The following is a 14,389-nucleotide window of genomic DNA, read 5'->3' as shown; positions in this document are numbered from 1 at the left end:
ATAGTTCTGAGTCTAGTCAGAAATTCCTGTTACATTTAAAAGAGTTTCATGCTATTAACCTATTTTTAAAATTTCAACAGTCAAAACACATAGTTGCCATCCTATGAGTCTCTTAATTCAACTTAGAAGGTAATTTGTCTTATTATTCATTATCCCCTTTTGATGGACCTGATTGATTGGTTTGTTGGTTGATTTCTGTTTGCCTTACCTAGCTATTGGTCTCAGAACAACCTGAGAGCTGGAGTCAGGAAATCTGGGTCTGAGTCCCAGACCCACTGACTTATAAAGGTGTGACCTTGGACAATTCACACAGCTCCTCTGAGCCTCAGTTTGCCCATATCTAAAATGGGATAAAGTTGTTACTCCCGCCTACCTTTGTGGCTTATTGCAAAATTACCTGAGATATCCTACATTAACATGCTTAGTGACCTGTAAATATTTCTACATAAGCATGAGGCATTATTATCCTTGCACAACTTTATGAGCAAACAAAAATATCTGTATTCATTTTTAAGGAGTAACCTGGGATTGGGTTCCTTCTCAAATTCACAAGGATTCTAAAAAGGCAGTCACCACTGTGACTGCTGCGTGGCCAAGGGCATCATAGAGCTATGGCAGTGGCACCAAGCTCCATCCTTTTGTCAAGTGACTAAAGCAGTAGTCATTTATGAATTGAAGCAAGTCCCAATTTGCAATAATATATTTCACAAACTCTGTTTTCTATATTTTAATTACTATGCATAATTTGAAATATAATTTGTTAATACTGTTCCTATGTGTGCTTCATACACCCTGGAAGTCTGAGAAAACCCTGAACTACAAGGTCACTCTTATGATACCATGCATTATGGAATTATGGATGAAGCAATGGCATGGGGGTATGCCAGTCTAAATTCTAATCACACTGGAAAGCTGTGGTAAGCTGAATAATGATTCCCTAAAGATGCTCACATCCTAATCCCCAAAGACTGTGTGTTACCTTACACGTAAACTAAATTTTGCACACGTGATAACAGTAAGAATTTTGAGATAGGAAGATTATCCTGGATTATCCAGGTGGGCCCAACTTAATCATTAAGGTCTTTATAAGAGGAAGGCAGGAGAGCCAAAGGTGTGAAGGAGATGATGACAGAAGTGGGAGTCAGAGTGATACAGGGCCAGCAGGCAAAGATTGTGGACAGCCTCTAGAAGCTGGAAAAGACAAAGGAACAGATTTTTCCCTAGAGCCTCCAGAACAGACATAGCCAATCCTGCTGACACCTTGATTTTAGCCTACTGAATCTAATTTTGGACTTCTGACCTCCAGAACTATAAGAAAATAAAGTTGTGTTGTTTTTAAACCACTAAGTTTGTGGTAAAACAAACTACACTCCTATTCCTCATTACAGAAGGAATAGGACACTAATGTACTAATGTTTATATCTTTAAAATAAAGTAATTGTTTCAGATGTTCTCAAAGGTCCCTTTCAGTTCTGACATCCTATAGAAAGATACTGTCTTACACTTGGGGAAATCCAGCTTTTCTTAGAGCAGTATAAATATCAGTTACATAGATAATTAGTGCTATGCTGCTTCTAGAAATGGGTTTGTTTAGTTTTTTATATTGTCTGTGTTTTGCCTTTAGTTTCTGTTGTATTTATTTGTGGAAGAAAAATTATATGCTTACATTTTATTCTGGAACAAGGTAGGGATGGAAAAAATGAATAAATGCAATGAAAAGAGTATTGGCTTCCAAGTCAGAGACTCAGTCTCCTGTCCTGCCTTTGCCTAAGAGTAGGAGTAGGCCACTTCTCTCTCTCTCTCTCTTTGCCTCTCTCCCTCTCTCTGGCTGCTTCTGCCTTTCCCTTTCCCCCCTCTCTCTATTAGTTTAATAGGCCTGCCATATCAAATTACCACAAACTGTGTATCTTCAAATGATAAAAATTTATTATCTCACAGTTCGGGATGCCAAAAGTCCAAAATCAAGGTGTCAGCAATGTTAGCTCCTTCTGGAACCTTGGAAGGGGAATATGCTGCATGACTCTTCACAGCCTCTGGTGATTGTCAGCAATCCTTTGCTATCCTTGTCTTGTTGATGTATCATTTCAGTCTCCGCTTCTGTCATTACATGGCCTTTTCCTGTTTGTTTCTTCTGTGTCTCTGTTTTCTCTTCTTATAAGGATACCAGTTGTTCAATTTAGGACCCACCTTAATCCTCCGTGACCTCTGTACCACTCAGGGTTCTCCAGAGAAATAAAACGAGTAGGATACATATAAATGCAGAAAGATTTATTATAAGGAATCGGCTGATATGATTATGGAGGCTGACAAGTTTCAAGACCAGGACCCCGGAAAGCTGATGCTTAGTTCTAAGTCAAAATGCCAGCATGCTGTAGATCCAGGAAAAGCCAAAGTCTCAGTTTGAGTCTGAGGCAGGAGAAAACAATGCCCCAGGTTGAAGGCAGTCAGGTATCAGGAATTCCCCCTTATTTGAGGAAGGGCGAGTCTTTTTGTTCTATTCAAGGTATTCAACTGATTGGATGAGGCCCAGCCTGCTTTGCTCCATCAATTTAAATGTTAAACCCATCCAAACACACCCTCATAGAAACGTGCAGACTGACGTTTGATGAAATATCTGGGCACTCCATGGCCCAGTCAAGTTGACACCTAAAATTAACTATCACAGCGTCATCTTAACCAATTACATCTGCAAAGACCTTACTCCCAAATAAGATTACATTCTGACATCCCAGGTAGACATAAGTTTTGGGAGGACACTATTTAGCCTGCTATAGCCTCTTCATGTCCCAGTCTGCAAAATGAGGGCCTGGATGCTAAGCAGTATTTCTCATGCTACAGTTCTGTTGGAGAATTTTAGTGGAGATTGGAGGCAGGTCATCTAAGGCAAGGGGCTCTGGGTGCTGATAAGATTGGGAAATGCTGCTTTGAACAAAACTGGACAGGTAATTCTTGCTGAGGCTTTATTTCATGAGAGAGTGCTGTGAGTCTTCAGGAGAGGCGATAGCAGCTATTCTTTTCCAGGACTTATTGATCACAGAAACCTCCATCCTCTGTTTTTCTTGGCTTATCTATGAACACCACCCAAACCAGAGTTCCCTGGAACTCAGTCTCAGAAACACTGGACAATGATCTCTAAGGAGTACTCAATTTCCAATAATCTGTGGTTTTATCAATCATTAGTTCTCTAACCTCCTTTTAAAGAATAAATTCCTCTTGGATTCCTAGGGTTAGTTTAAATTATATTTATTATATTGTTACTTAAATATGAATAAACATAAAACTACCTATAAATCCCATATACCTCTGACTCTTAGCAAACTATAAAACCCAAACAAATGTGTAAACTAATTTCAAAGAAAACTAATAAAATCAACATTAATTTAAATGTAATTATTCTGCTGGAATTTTATCACTGCTCACAATGCATATATGGTGTGTTTTGTTCTGGGGTAGTTCAACAAATCTAGCACAATTTGTCACAGGTGATTTGATTCTCCCACCAGTTTTTTGTATTCAAATTCCAGGAATGTTTTATTTGCACAGCTCTCAGTGATACTTTCTCATGACAGGAACACCATTTATACATTTCTTATATCTCTGCTCTTTTCTTATTACTGGTAAGCATTAGATAGTTCTCCTTTGTATCAATGCCATAATAAACACAAATAGACAAAGCTATGACAATTGAGGGTAGGTTATTAAGTAGCCATTCAAAATATCCAGAGTGTTTGTCTTTTCTTTAGATTATCATTATCATTAGACTAAAATAGAAAAAAAAATACATATATATACTTATGTAAAGTAAACAAATACAATAAAGAACTGGCAAATGCCAGAGATCATCTGCAGATCTCTTTAATTCTTTGGAGTCCTTTTAAAAAGTGCTAACTATAGATGCTCCTGGTTCTCTCACAATAATCTAAAACTTCTTCAGTAGAGATCTACCCTGCTCTTTCCTTTCATTCTCTTCCTAGGGATCAAGCAGTCAAAAATATGTATGAATGTGATGCTCAGTCATAGATCTTAACTACTTGTCTCCATTCAGAAGATCATGGCCATGAACTTTCCCTTTATGTAACTATGTAGAAATCTGTGTACAGCTAAAAGTATTATGTGACCGCTGCAAACTCATAACTTAACCTTCAGAAAGAAAGCAATGAAGTCTAATGATCTCCCCAGAATGACTTTCTGAGGTTGTCCTCACCATAAACAAATTTCATTAATTCAAACTAACTGGCCTGTGAAGAGGCCAGTATGAATTAAAAAAGTCTGAATTAAATTTCCTGTTTACTACCTAGTAAACATAACAACTCAAACTAGCATAACAAAGTGTTAAGAGGCAGAGGTCTTTAATGAGTTGCTTTAATGAACAGGTAAAAACAGTTTAAAATTAGCACAATGATTGTTTTCTTGCAAATTCACTCTCTACTATTCTATAAAACATTTTAATTCTCTGCAATCTTGTTTACCCCAGTAATTTGCTTAGAAAACCCTTTCTTTCATAGCTAGAGTAGAAGCAAAACTTAGCTCAGGACAGTCCAAATGAGCCAAGAGTTTAAAATAGTAGCATCTGATTTAATTAGGTTTTACTAACAGCAAGTCAGGAAAATGCATTAACTCCCTTAGCCCACTAGGTGTTCCCTTTGTGTGCTGACATTAATTGCTGCCATTTACTTCATTGCCTGTTGCTTCCCTCCTGCCTTCTTATTGGCAACACTGTGGATGGAGAACTTTTCTACAAACCTCCCTCAAACCAGCATTTTCAGCTCAGCAGATGGTACCTGAATGTTGATTTAGTTATCAGTCTGTTTGATGAGATTAGAGGGTCACCAAAAGGCCACTCTGACCAAAATCATAGAGACCTTTTTGTATATACCTGCAGCAAGTTCTGAAGGAGCCATTAAATAGACATAATGACCATTAAAATTACTTCTTGAGGACTTTGAGAGATTTGCACACTTTTGATAAAATCATAATATCACTTTTCCTCTCATCTGGCTATTAATAACACATTGATGTACATTATAGCATGGCACTTACTATAGTTTCTATTAACTTAAATTTCTTATAGGTATGCTTTGTCTTTACAACTAGAGAAACTTTGAGGACAGAGATTACTTTTCTCATATTTTTGCTCAACCCCCACTTTCACCCCAAGCCCCTGGCAAAATGATGTGCAAATAATAATAAATACTAAAAATCCCTTGATGAAAAGGCAATAATGCTTTAAACAATTAAAACTTAAGCAAGTAAAACTGTCTGAATTGTTCATTCTCAGTTTTTGTCACCTAAAAGTCACCAAGGTTCTAAGGGAATTGGACCTACGACAGGGAAATTTTGTGTTTTTGTTTTTTGAATATGGGTATTTTGATAGGGATTGCATTCAATCTATAGATTGCTTTGGTTAGTATGTGTATTTTAGCAATAGTACTTCCTCCAACCCATGACCATGGGATACCATTCCATTCTTCATATCTTTAATTTCCTTCATCAGTGGTTTATAGTTTTCAGAGTATAACTCTTTCACCTTGGTTGAAGTTTATTCCTAGGTATTTTATTCTTTTTAATGCAATTTTTTTACATCTTTATTGGAGTATAATTGCTTTAAAATGGTGTGTTAGTTTCTGCTTTATAACAAAGTGAATCAGTTATACATATACATATGTTCCCATATCTCTTCCCTCTTGCATCTCCCTCCCTCCCACCTACCCTATCCCACTCCTCTAGGTGGTCACAAAGCACCGAGCTGATCTCCCTGTGCTATGTGGCTGCTTCCCACTAGCTATCTATTTTACGTTTGGTAGTGTATATATGTCCATGCCTCTCTCTCACTTTGTCACAGCTTACCCTTCCCCCTCCCCATAACCTCAAGTCCATTCTCTAGTAGGTCTGTGTCTATATTCCTGTCTTGCCCCTAGGTTCTTCATGACATTTTTTTCTTAAATTCCATATATCTGTGTCAGCATATGGTATTTGTCTCTCTATTTCTGACTTACTTGACTCTGTATGACAGACTCTAGGTCTATCCACCTCATTACAAATAGCTCAATTTCGTTTCTTTTTATGGCTGAGTAATATTCCATTGTATATATGTGCCACATCTTCTTTATCCATTCATCTGTTGATGGACACTGAGGTGGTTTCCATCTCTAGGCTATTGTAAATAGAGCTGCAATGAACATTTTGGTACATGAATGTTTTTGAATTATGGTTTTCTCAGGGTATATGCCCAGTAGTGGGATTGCTGGGTCATATGGTAGTTTTATTTGTAGTTTTTTAAGGAACCTCCATACTGTTCTCCATAGTGGCTGTACCAATTCACATTACCACCAGCAGTGCGAGAGTGTTCCCTTTTCTCCACACCCTCTCCAGCATTTATTGTTTCTAGATTTTTTGATGATGGCCATTCTGACTGGTGTGAGATGATATCTCATTGTAGTTTTCATTTGCATTTCTCTAATGATTAATGATGATGAGCATTCTTTCATGTGTTTGTTGGCAGTCTGTATATCTTCTTTAGAGAAGTGGCTATTTAGGTCTTCTGCCCACTTTTGGATTGGGTTTTTTTGTTGTTGTTGTTATTGAGCTGCATGACCTGCTTATAAATTTTGGAGATTAATCCTTTGTCAGTTGCTTCATTTGCAAATATTGTCTCCCATTCTGAGGGTTGTCTTTTGGTCTTGTTTATGGTTTCCTTTGCTGTGCAAAAGCTTTGAAATTTCATTAGGTCCCATTTGTTTACTTTTGTTTTTATTTCCATTTCTCTAGGAGGTGGGTCAAAAGGGATCTTGCTGTGATTTATGTCATAGAGTGTTCTGCCTATGTTCTCCTCTAAGAGTTTGATAGTTTCTGGCCTTACATTTAGGTCTTTAATCCATTTTGAGCCTATTTTTGTGTATGGTGTTCGGGAGTGATCTAATCTCATACTTTTACATGCACCTGTCCAGTTTTCCCAGCACCATTTATTGAAGAGGCTGTCCTTTCTCCACAGTACATTCCTGCCTCCTTTATCAGAGATAAGGTGACCACCTAGGGGTAAGGCAGGAATAAAGACGCAGACCTCCTAGAGAACGGACTTGAGGTTATGGGGAGGGGGAAGGGTGAGCTGTGACAGGGCGAGAGAGAGTCATGGACATATACACACTAACAAACGCAGTAAGGTAGATAGCTAGTGGGAAGCAGCCGCATGGCACAGGGATATTGGCTCGGTGCTTTGTGACAGCCTGGAGGGGTGGGATAGGGAGGGTGGGAGGGAGGGAGACGCAAGAGGGAAGACATATGGGAACATATGTTTATGTATGACTGATTCACTTTGTTATAAAGCAGAAACAAACACGCCATTGTAAAACAATTATACCCCAATAAAGATGTTAAAAAAAAAAAAAGATAAGGTGACCATATGTGCATGGGTTTACTCTGGGCTTTCTATCCTGTTCCATTGATCTATCTTTCTGTTTTTGTGCCAGTACCATACTGTCTTGATTACTGTAGTTTTGTAGTATGGTCTGAAATCAGGGAGCCTGATTCCTCCAGCTCCATTTTTCGTTCTCAAGATTGCTTTGGCTATTCGGGGTCTTTTGTGTTTCCATACAAATTGTGAAATACTTTGTTCTAGTTCTGTGAAAAATGCCAGTGGTAGTTTGATAGGGATTGCATTGAATCTGTAGATTGCTTTGGGGAGTATAGTCATTTCCACAATGTTCATTCTTCCAATCCAAGAACATGGTATGTCTCTCCATCTATTTGTAACATCTTTATTTCATCCATGTCTTATAATTTTCTGCATACAGGTCTTTGTCTCCTTAGAGAGGTATATTCTAGATATTTTATTCTTTTTGTTGCAATGGTAAATGGGAGTGTTTTCTTGATTTCACTTTCAGATTTTTCATCATTAGTGTATAGGAATGCCAGAGATTTCTGTGCATTAATTTTGTATCCTCCTACTTTACCAAATCCATTCATTAGCTCTAATAGTTTTCTGGTAGCATCTTTAGGATACTCTATTATAGTATCATGTCATCTGCAAACAGTGACAGCTTTACTTCTTCTTTTCCAATTTGGATTCCTTTTATTTCCTTTTCTTCTCTGATTGCTGTGGCTAAAACTTCCAAAACTATGTTGAATAAGAGTGGTGAGAGTGGGCAACTTGTCTTGTTCCTGATCTTAGTGGAAATGCTTTCAGTTTTTCACCATTGAGGACGATGGCAGCTGTGGATTTGTCATATATGGCCTTTATTATGTAGAGGAAAGTTCCCTCTATGCCTACTTTCTGCAGGGTTTTTATCATAAATGGGTGTTGAATTTTGTCAAAAGCTTTCTCTGCATCTATTGAGATGATCATATGGTTTTTCTCCTTCAATTTGTTAATATGCTTTATCACATTGATTGATTTGCATATATTGAAGAATCCTTGCATTCCTGGAATAAACCCCACTAGATCATGGTGTATGATCCGTTTAATGTGCTGTTGGATTCTGTTTGCTAGTATTTTGTTGAGGATTTTTGCATCTATGTTCATCAGTGATATTGGCCTGTAGTTTTCTTTCTTTGTGACATCCTTATCTGGTTTTGCTATCAAGGTGATGGTGGCCTTGTAGAATGAGTTTGGGAGTGTTCCTCCCTCTGCTATATTTTGGAAGAGTTTGAGAAGGATAGGTGTTAGCTCTTCTCTAAATGTTTGATAGAATTCACCTGTGAAGCCATCTGGTCCTGGGTTTTTGTTTGTTGGAAGATTTTTAATCACAGTTTCAATTTCAGTGCTTGTGATTGGTCTGTTCATTTTTTCTATTTCCTCCTGATTCAGTCTTGGCAGATTGTGCATTTCTAAGAATTTGTCCATTTCTTCCAGGTTGTCCATTTTATTGGCATAGAGTTGCTTGTAGTAATCTCTCATGATTTTTTGTATTTCTGCAGTGTCATTTGTTACTTCTTCTTTTTCATTTCTAATTCTATTGATTTCAGTCTTCTCCCTTTTTTTCTTGATGAGTCGGGCTAATGAGTTATCAATTTTGTTTATCTTCTCAATGAACCAGCTTTTAGTTTTATTGATCTTTGCTATCGTTTCCTTCATTTCTTTATCATTTAATTTCTGATCTGATTTTTATGATTTCTTTCCGTCTGCTAACTTTGGGGGTTTTTTGTTCTTCTTTCTCTAATTGCTTTAGGTGCAAGGTTAGGTTGTTTATTCGAGATGGTTCCTGTTTCTTAAGGTAGAATTGTGTTGCTATAAACTTCCCTCTTAGAACTGCTTTTGCTGCATCCCATAGGTTTTGGGTCATCGTGTCTCCATTGTCATTTGTTTCTAGGTATTTTTTGATTTCCTCTTTGATTCCTTCAGTGATCACTTCGTTATAAAGTAGTGTATTGTTCAGCCTCCATGTGTTTGTGTTTTTTACAGATCTTTTCCTGTAATTGATATCTAGTCTCATAGCATAGTGGTTGGAAAACATACTTGATACAATTTCAATTTTCTTAAATTTACCAAGGCTTGATTTGTGACCCAAGATATGATTTATCCTGGAAAATGTTCCATGAGCACTTGAGAAAAATGTGTATTCTGTTGTTTTTGGATGGAATGTCCTAAAATTTCAATTAAGTCCATCTTTTTTAATGTATCATTTAATGCTTGTGTTTCCTTAGTTATTTTCATTTTGGATGACCTGTCGATTAGTGAAAGTGGGGTGTTAAAGTCCCCTTCTATGAATGGGTTACTGTCAATTTCTCCTTTTATAGCTGTTAGTATTCGCCTTATGTATTGAGGTGCTCCTATGTTGCGTGCATAAATATTTACAATTGTTATATATTCTTCTTGGATCAACCCCTTGATCATTATGTAGTGTCCTTATTTGTCTCTTCTAATAGTCTTTGTGTGTGTGTGTGTGTGTGTGTGTGTGTGTGTGTGTTATGCACAGCTCTCACTGCTGTGGCCTCTTCAGTTGCAGAGCACAGGCTCCGGATGTGCATGCTCAGCGGCCATGGCTCACGGGCTCAGCCGCTCTGTGGTATGTGGGATCTTCCCAGACCAGGGCATGAACCCATATCCCCTGCATCAGCAGGTGGACTCTCAACCACTGCACCACCAGGGAAGCTGTAATAGTCTTTATTTTAAAGTTTATTTTGTCTGATATAAGAATTGTTGCTACAGCTTTCTTTTGGTCTCCATTTGCATGGAATACCTTTTTCCATCCCCTTACTTTCAGTCTGTATGTGTCTCTAGGTCTGAAGTACGTTTCTTGTAGACAGCATATATATGGGTCTTGTTTTTGTATCCATTCAGCCAATCTGTGTCTTTTGGTGGGAGCATTTAGTCCATTTACATTTAAGATAATTATCGATATGTATGTTCCTATTCCCATTTTCTTAATTGTTTTGTGTTCATTCTTGTAGGTCTTTTCCTTCTCTTTTGTTTCTTACCTATAGAAGTTCCTTTAGCATTTGTTGTAAAGCTGGTTTGGTGGTGCTGAACTCTCTCAGCTTTTGCTTGCCTGTAAAGATTTTAATTTCTCCATCAAATCTGAATGAGATCCTTGCTGGGTAGAGTAATCTCCATTGCAGGTTTTTCTCCTTCATCACTTTAAATATGTCCTGCCACTCCCTTTTGGCTTGCAGAGTTTCTGCTGAAAAATCAGCTGTTAACCTTATGGGGAGTCCCTTGTGTGTTATTTTTTGTTTTCCCTTGCTGCTTTTAATATGCTTTCTTTGTATTTAATTTTTGACAGTTTGATTAATATGTGTCTTGGCGTATTTCTCCTTGGATTAATACTGTATGGGACTCTCTGTGCTTCCTTGACTTGATTAACTATTTCCTTTCCCATATTAGGGAAGTTTTCAACTATAATCTCTTCAAATATTTTCTCAGTCCCTTTCTTTTTCTCTTCTTCTTCTGGAACCCCTATAATTCAAAAATTGGTGCATTTAATGTTGTCCCAGAGGTCTCTGAGACTGTCCTCAGTTCTTTTCATTCTTTTTTCTTTATTCTGCTCTGCAGTAGTTATTTCCACTCTTTTATCTTCCAGGTCAGTTATCCGTTCTTCTGCCTCAGTTATTCTGCTATTGATCCCATCTAGAGTATTTTTCATTTCATTTATTGTGTTGTTCATCATTGCTTCTTTTATGTTTAGTTCTTCTAGGTCCTTGTTAAATGTTTCTTGCATTTCCTCCATTCTATTTCCAAGATTTTGGATCTTCTTTACTATCATTATTTTGAATTCTTTTTCAGGTAGACTCCCTATTTCCTCTTCATTTGTTAGGTCTGGTGGGTTTTTATCGTGTTCCTTCAACTGCTGTGTGTTTCTTTGTCTTCTCATTTTGCTTATCTTACTGTGTTTGGGGTCTCCTTTTTGCAGGCTGCAAGTTCGTAGTTCCCGTTGTTTTTGGTGTCTGTGCCCAGTGGCTAAAGTTGGTTCAGTGGGTTGTGTAGGCTTCCTGGTAGAGGGTACTAGTGCCTGTGTTCTGGTAGATGAGGCTGGATCTTGTCTTTCTGGTGGGCAGGTCCACCTCTGGTGGTTTTTTTTGGGTGTCTGTGGACTTATTATCATTTTAGGCAGCCTCTCTGCTAATGAGTGGGTTTGTGTTCCTGTCTTGCTAGTTGTTTTGTATAGGGTGTCCAGCACTGTAGCTTGCTGGTCATTGAGTAAAGCTGGGTGCTGGTGTTGAGGTGGAGAACTCTGGGAGATTTTCGCCATTTGATATTATGTGGAGCTGGGAGGTCTCTTGTGGACCAGTGTGCTGAAGTTGGCTCTCCCACCTCAGAGGCACAGCACTGACTCCTGGCTGAAGTATCAAGAGCCCTTCATCCACACAGCTCAGAATAAAAGGGAGAAAAAGTAGAAAGAAAGAAAGAAAGAAAGAACGAAAGGAGGGAGGGAGGGAGGGAGGGAGGAAGGAAGGATGGAAGTAAGGAAGGAGGGAAGGAAGGAAAGGAAGAAAGAAAGAAGATAAAATAAAGTAAGATAAAATAAAATAGAGTTATTAAAATAAAAAATAATTACTAAGAAAAAAAATTTTTTTGAAAAGAAAAAACAAACAAAACTAAACAAACAAAAAAATATGGACGGATAGAACCCTACGACAAATGGTGGAATCAAAGCTATACAGACAAAATCTCACACAGAAGCATACAAATACACACTCACAAAAAGAGGACAAGGGTAAAAAATCATTAATCTTGCTCTCAACGTCCACCTCCTCAATTTGGGATGATTCGTTGTCTATTCAGGTATTCCACAGATGCAGGGTACATCAAGTTGATTGTGGAGTTTTAATCCACTGCTTCTGAGGCTGCTGAGAGAGATTTCCCTTTCTCTTCTTTGTTGTCACAGCTCCCAGGGGCTCAGCTTTGGATTTGGCCCCACCTCTGCATGTAGGTCGCCGGTGGGCATCTGTTCTTCGGTCAGACAGGACGGGGTTAAAGGAGCAGCTGCTTCGGAGACTCTGGCTCACTCAGGCTTGGAGGATGGAGGGGCACGGAGTGCAGGGTGAGCCTGCGGCAGCAGAGGCCAGCATGACGTTGCACCAGCCTGAGGCGCTCATGCGTTCTCCTGGGGAAGTTGTCCCTGAATCCCGGGACCGTGGAAGTGGCGAGCTGCACAGTCTCCCCGGAAGGGAAGTGTGGATAGTGACCTGTGCTCACACACAGGCTTCTTGGTGGCAGCAGCAGCAGCCTTAGCATCTCATTCCCGTCTCTGGGTCCACACTTTTAACCGCGGCTCGCGCCCATCTCTGGAGCTCCTTTAAGCAGTGCTCTTAATCCCCTCTCCTCACGCACCAGGAAACAAAGGGGGAAGAAAAAGTCTCTTGCCTCTTCGGCAGGTCCAGACTTTTCCCTGGACTCCCTCCCAGCTAGCCGTGGTGCACTAACCCCCTGCAGGCTGTGTTCATGCCGCCAACCCCAGTCCTCTCCCTGCACTCCGACCAAAGCCCTCAGCTCCCAGCCCCACCCTCCCCAGCGGGTGAGCAGACGAGCCTCTCGTGCTGGTGAGTGCTGGTCGGCACTGATCCTCTGTGCAGGAATCTCTCCACTTTGCCCTCTGCACCCCTGTTGCTGCGCTCTCCTCCATGGCTCTGAAGTTTTCCCCCTCCGCCACCCGCAGTCTCCACCCACGAAGGGGCTTCCTAGTGTGTGGAAACCTTTCCTCCTTCACAGCTCCCTCCCACTGATGCAGGTCCCGTCCCTATCCTTTTGTCTCTGTTTATTCTTTTTTCTTTTCCCTACCCAGGTATGTGGGGACTTTCTTGCCTTTTGGGAAGTCTGAGGTCTTCTGCCAGCGTTCAGTAGGTGTTCTCTAGGAGTTGTTCCTCGTGTAGATGTATTTCCTGTGTATCTGTGGGGAGGAAGGTGATCTCCGCGTCTTACTCTTCCACCATCTTCCCCTTGTCATTTGATGCAATTTTAAATGGGATTTTTTTTTTTGGTTTTCTCTTTCTGATAGTTCATTTTTAGTATCTAGAAAAGCAACAGATTTCTATATATTAATCTTGTATCCTGCCAATTTACTGAATTCTTTTATTAGTTCTAATAGTTTTTAGGTGGAGGCTTTAGGGTTTTCTATATATGTTATCATGTCATCTACAAATAGTTACACTTTTACTACTTCCCTTCTAATTTGGAGTCATTTTATTTCTTTTTCTTGTCAGATTGCTGTGGCTAGGACCTCCAGTACTATATTAAATAGAAGTAACAAGAGTGGGCATCCTTGTCTTGTTCCTGAATTTAGAGGAAAGGCTTTCAGCTTTTCATCATTGAGTATGATGTTAGCTATGGGTTTGTCATAAATGGACTTACCCTATGCCAACTTTGATGAGAGTTTTTATCACGAGTGGTTGTTGAATTTTCTCAAATGCTTTTCATATCACTATTGAGATGATCATGTGATTTTTATTCTTCCTTTTGTTAATGTCATGTATCACATTTTTTGATTTTTGGACTTGAACCATCCTTGCATCCTTGGGGGATAAATCCCAGTTGATGATGGTGTATGATCATTTTTATATGTTGTTGGATTTGGTTTACTAATATTTGGGGGATATTTTTGGGTTTTTTTTTTTAATATCTTTGTTAGAGTGTAATTTCTTTACAATGTTGTGTTAGTTTCTGCTGTACAACAAAGTGAATCATCTATAAGTATACATATATCCCCATATCCCCTCCCTCTTGAGCCTCCCTCCTACCCTCCCTATCCCACCCCTCTAGGTCATCACAAAGCATCGAGCTGATCTCCCTGTGCTATGCTGCAGCTTCCCACTCACCATCTATTTTTTATTGAGTAGTGTGTATATGTCAATGCCTCTCACTTCGTCCCAGCTTCCCCTTCCCTGCCCAGTGTCCTCAAGTCCATTCTCTATGTCTGTGTCTTTATTCCTGCCCCACCACTAGGTTCATCAGTACCGT

This window comes from Orcinus orca, chromosome 15 (genome assembly GCF_937001465.1).
Source record: "Orcinus orca chromosome 15, mOrcOrc1.1, whole genome shotgun sequence".
NCBI classification, from domain to species: Eukaryota; Metazoa; Chordata; class Mammalia; order Artiodactyla; family Delphinidae; genus Orcinus; species Orcinus orca.
The sequence above is the reverse complement of the archived record's forward strand: the minus strand, read 5'-3'. Positions refer to the sequence as shown.